The sequence below is a fragment of the Kogia breviceps genome, chromosome X (genome assembly GCF_026419965.1).
Source record: "Kogia breviceps isolate mKogBre1 chromosome X, mKogBre1 haplotype 1, whole genome shotgun sequence".
Lineage (NCBI taxonomy): Eukaryota > Metazoa > Chordata > Mammalia > Artiodactyla > Physeteridae > Kogia > Kogia breviceps.
In genome coordinates, this window is record NC_081330.1 from 6,987,851 (window position 1) to 6,993,850 (window position 6,000).

The window sequence follows — 6,000 nt, forward strand, 5'->3', positions numbered from 1 at the left end:
TTTTTTCCAAAGCACTTATCACTATCTGATATCTTATTTACTTGTTCATTTATTATATTTCCCCCTAGTAGAATATCAGCTCCACGAGGACAGAGATTTTTTTCCACTGCTATATCTCATAAACCTAGAACTTAGGAGGTACTCACCAAATAGTTGCTGAATTAATGAATTCATAAGTGAGTGAATAGATACTGTTTAAAGACCTGATTCAACTCCTGGGACTAACAGTCAAGAAACATAATGAGACTGAACGACAGGCCCTAGATTAAGAGGAAAAATAAAAATGTACGAAGGCATGGTCACAACACCAGGGTAGAAGTATTTGAGATGTCTCAGGGACTGGGCCAAGCTTGGAGGCCTATTACCTGGAAATTTCTTCATAGAATCAATAGGAATCAAATAAAGGGCCTGAAATTAAAAGAGGTTACAGGCTGAAAGAAAAAAAACTATAGCTTGACAAACCAGAGGGCTGAGGAGGAGATATAAGAAAGAATTTAGCAAATGAAACAGTGACGTGAAAGGCATGAGGTCCCAGGTGCCGAGTGAATTAAGCCAGATGGTTCAGGTACTTTGAATCCAGTTGTCCGAGCAGAAGTAATAGGCAAGGTCCCAAGACCACACTGGTGGGCCAGGGTTGTTTTAAAGAAAGCCAGAATAGACAGGAGACCTTAGAAGCAGAACATGAAATGCAGGCAGAATTTGGTATCTGGGTCTCATTCGGGGGAATGCTATAATGGGCAGAGAACCGACACACTGGGAGACCAAAATCAAATTTTCAGTATCCGTGTAAGTGGGCAGGTCACAACCAAGCAAGTATCATAAGACTCCTGTTTCCAGGTGAGAGGCTGTGGGTCCTCTGGCTAAAGATGAAGCTCCTATCTACTCAGCCCAGATAGACAAGGCCTGCTCCCCAAGAGGTGACTAGTTCTCTTATTTAATAGAGAAAATACAATCCGTAGATGAAAACTCCCGCGTCTTCCCAATATCATTCCCTAACCTAATATCCTCATTGCAGGCATAACCATATATTCTCCCTTCCCTCCTATTGCAAAGGAAGAAGATGTGTACTTTTATCATAAATCAATCTTTCTTCACATCTGGTTTCTCCTTTTCAAGGACTTTCACTTTCATTTTATTCATTCTGTGATAGGTAGAATTCTAAGAAGGCACCCAAGACTCCTGCTTCGACCTACTAGAGCATGGACTTGAGGATGTGGGGAGGGGGAAGGGTAAGCTGGGATGAAGTGAGAGAGTGGCATGGACATACATACACTACCAAATATAAAGTAGATAGCTAGTGGGAAGCAGCTGCATAGCACAGGGAGATCAGCTCAGTGCTTTGTGACCACCTAGAGGGGTGGGATAGGGATGGTAGGAGGGAGGGAGACGCAAGAGGGGGGGGGATATGGGGATGTATGTATATGTATAGCTGATTCACTTTGTTATACAGCAGAAACTAACACACCATTGTAAAGCAATTATACTCCAATAAAGATGTTAAAAAAAAAAAAAGACTCCTGCTTCTCTGGACTACATGCCCTATATAACCTCCATCCCTGGAATGTGAGTGGGACCTGTTACTATGGCAAATGGTGATAGGAAAGTCAGTCCCATGATTATCTTACAGTATGCAGGACTTCCTCATAGTAGACTGGAGAGAAATTATCCTGTTGGCTTTGCAGAAGTTAGCTGCCATGTTGTGTAAGGTTCACATGGCTAAGATCAGAGAGTGGCCTATAGGAACTGAGAGTTAACCTTGGTTAACAGCCAGTAAGAAAAAAGGAACGTCAGTCCTACAACAACTAGGAACTGAATTCTGCCAAGAACCTGAGGGAGCTTGGAAGCAGATAAGATTATAGCCCCAAGCCAACACCTTGATTTTAGCCTGTTGAGACCAGAAGCAGAGGACCCAGCAAACCCCATGCCTGGACTCCTTCCTGACCTACAGAAATAGTAAGGTGATAAATGTGTGTTTTTTGAAACTGCTAAGTTTGTGGTAATTTTATTGAGTATCAACAGAAAACGAATACAGATTTTGGTAACTGGAAGTGGTGTGCTGCTGTAACAAATACTTAAAATGTGCGATCAGCTTTGGATCCAGCTTTGGACAGTGGGAAGAGTCTGGAAGAACATTGGAAAGCATGATGGAGAAAGCCTAAACCACCTGGAACAGACTGTTAGAAATCTGGACTATAAGGATGCTGCTGGTGAGGGCTCAGAAGGCAGTGAGGAAGATGTTATCAGAAACTGGAGGAAAGGGGGATCCTTGTTATATAGTGGGAGAAAGCTGAGCTGAATTGTGTCCAATAGTTGTGTGGAAAGCAGAATTTGTAAATGATAGACTTGGATATTTAGCTAAGAAGATTTCCAAGCAAAATGTTGAAGGTGCAGCTCAATTTCTACTTGCTGCTAAGAATAAACTGCAAGAGGAAGAACATAAATCGAGGGAAGAACTATGAGACAAATACACCTTTCCTAATCTACATCATTAATATCTTCCTTTTCTTTAAAGGAAGATTCTCATCAACATACAAACATGCTCTAATTATTCCTTCCATTCAAACAAAATACCCTTCCTTGACCCCATATCTCCCCCCAGCTCCTATCTAACATTTTTGCCTCCCTTCACAGTCAAATAGTCTCAAATTTTCTGCTCATGCTATGTCTATTTTCTCTCTTCATATTTCTCCCTCAACATACTCCACTGTTTTCTTCCCCTTTCACTCCATCAAAACCCTTTCACTATGGATATCAGTGACCTTTGTGTTGTGGGCTAATCATTTTATTTGGCCTCTCAGTAGCATTCAATAAAGTTAACACACTTTCTTCTTTGTGAGACATTCTCCTTTTCTGCTTCTGTGATACGGCACTCTTCTGGTTATTCCTCTGCCTCACAGACCACTGCTTTTCTTAAAAAATTACTCCATTACCACTTCAGTGCTCTGTGATTTTGTCCTGGGCCCTTTTCTCCAACTAAACTCTCTTTCTAAGTGATTATTCCATTTTCATAACTTTGAGACCAAACCTTGCCGCTGAATCTCATACTCCATCTTTCCTCTTGATAGCTCCATCTGGGTGTCTCATAAACATACTAAAATGAACGTCCGACATAGAACTTGTAATCTTATTCAAAGTTACTTTGATTTCAGGCAAAAGCACCTTGACTCACACAACTGCTGAAGCCAGAAGCCTTGGAATCATCCTTGACTTATCTGTCTGTCCCAGGTCCCACCTTTAATCGCTCACCAGGTACTGTAGATTATCCCACAACACACATCTCAAGTCTGTCCAATTATACCACCGTTATCCTTCTATTTTCACTCATGTTCTCTCTTGGTTTTCCACGTAGCAGCCAGAGTGATTCTTCTCATTTCGAAATCTGCTGTCACTCCCCTGCTCAAAACTCTTCGAAGGCTTCCTATCACACCTAGGGGAAAATTTCAAAGCCTCTAAGACCCTGTATGCTGCAGCCCCTAGCTATCACCCTAACTCACCCCACCGCTGCAGGCACACTGGAATTTCTTTACTTCCTGGAATATTTCAAGCTCCCGTTTCTGAGCTATATCCTCTGTGAGAAACCATATCCCATACCACTTGTAACCTGTTTCTCTCCTAATCATGCTTTAGATCTCACTGCCTCAGAAAGGTCTTCATTGAGCTTCCAAACCGGATCCTATCTGCCTGATATCACTTTTGGCAATTCCAAGTATATTTTCTCAGAAGCACCTTTTCATGGTTTACACATTTAGCTATGAGAATATTTGACTAATGTCTATGTCCAGTATACTAGGCATAAGCTCAGGGAAGGTTGGGACTGCCTCTGTCTTGCTTGTCACCATATCTCTGGTGTCTTACAGTGCCTGGTACATAGCAGGTGCTCAGTAAATGTGTGTTAAATGAAGCATTGCGGGAGATGTCCAGAAAAGCGAAGGGCTAGATCCTTTGAGTTGTTATAATAATCCTAACAAATGTTCTGGAAGATTTCTTACCTTTCCAGTCCCTAAACCCTAGATGAGTTGTTAGTCACTGTTACTTAATTAGAATAGGTCTTGTCCTCATTAAAGATGACACCTATGTGTAGTCTCGGGCAGCTCTGTAGGATGTCCACAGATGCCACAATATGGGCAACTCTCTTCTTTCTGGTAATCTAAATCGTAACACGTGTTTCTACCATCATCCATTTCCCATAATACACTTAGCATACGTTAATAATAGGCAAAAATATCCACCCTGAGTTGTAACAATATATAATTTGTCTGTGCCTAAGGCTGTTGGCCCATGTCAAGAAACAGGAAGGAGTAGGAAGGAGCCAATAAAATACCTTAATTCTGGAGAAATTCTGGTCCAGTTTATACTTACTTAGCCCCTTCATCCAAGGGAATGTGTGTATGTATACGTTTGTATGCGTGTATAAATATATATTCATATGTTTCATTTTATATAATATGTATACATACATATATTTATCCCAACTTCATATAGCTCCTTTTCTAGTTTTTTCTTTTGTTTTAATTTTTATTTTTTATCGGAGTATAGTTGATTTACAATGTTGTGTTAGTTTCTGGTGTACAGCAAAGTGAATCAGTTATACATATACTCCTTTTCTATTTATACTGTAGATAATGAGAATAAGAAGAAAGAGAATCTGTCCTTTCTGATCCCAGGATAACAACTGTAGCTAACTCCCCCTCAGATAATGTATACACACTGCTAAAAACTGAATACACATATCTATAAAATGAGGAAAATAAAAGTACTTGTATCTTTTATATTTTGTGACCCTGATATCTCTGTAAAGTCTCTGTAGCTATCATAATTTTATTAGTATTAAATGGGCAACTTGAAATAAAAAGCAAAATCATGTTTTCTAACAATTACACTGAGGTGAGGTGGTTACCTGGTAGACAATAACAATCCCAAAATGGTTCTTGGAGATTTTTAGTGAATCCAGATTTTTTTCTGAGGCCACATTATGAGCAAGGCTTGCAGTCAGGCTCTGGAAGTCTACTGGAATAGGTAATTAAGTACAATCTGTGAAGTGACTGGCACAGAAGATGAGGAGAAAAGAAGCCATACCTGCCAGCGATGCTCTCGGTTGCTGTGACAGCAAGATTTGACAGACTGGATGAAACCAAACACAGAGGGTCCCCAATCCAGAGCTGCCCACTTTCACAGTCATACATGTATATGAATGGCTCTTGCTCGCCTTGTTGAGCTGGGTGATGTCCACTCCAGTTGCCTGCAGACTTCTGCCCCCTCAGAAAACATCAGCCTCTTCATCACTGCCAAAGTCAGTGCTGAAACAATCGGAAAGGTCAGTCTTCCACCCACCGGGCTCAACCTGAAGCCTGTCAGACACTGGTGATCGCGTTCCACTCCCAACATCGCCCTGTATTTCTCTCACTGGGATAAAATCTTTGCTTCAAGAAAGCAACAGAAGTATGACTCTGACCAAAGCCTCCAAAATACTGAAAAGAAGGATTGGATTCGGTTGTAGGATGATAGCTGATTTTTAAATCCTTTTTTTTTCAAAATATGTTTCATGATGTCATGAGAATATTTCCCTAATAAAACAATCAAGTACTACATGATTTCTAGGTTTTCCCCTATGATGGCAGAGAAAATATCCAATCACCCTGTTAACACTCTAACCCAGCATGTCATAGCCCACTGAGGACCTCTAAAATCTCTAGGCATGACCACTGCAGCGCTCAAACACACACACACACACACAAGCAAATTGCTGTTAAAGGTCAGAATCTCACCTCAGTCAAGGGCCCCTCCCCTTACACTTCTTACACATTTTCTTGGTAGCATCTCAAAATTATACATTTCAACATCTCCCTTGCTTATCAAAAACCTTGGCACATTTTCTTAGGGTTCCAGTCATTACAAGGGGATAATAGGTAGTAATGGGTTAATTATAGAAGTTGATCCCTGTGCTGCCTACACAGTGTTGTAACTCAAGCAAAACAACTTTTTTTTTCTCTAAAACAACTT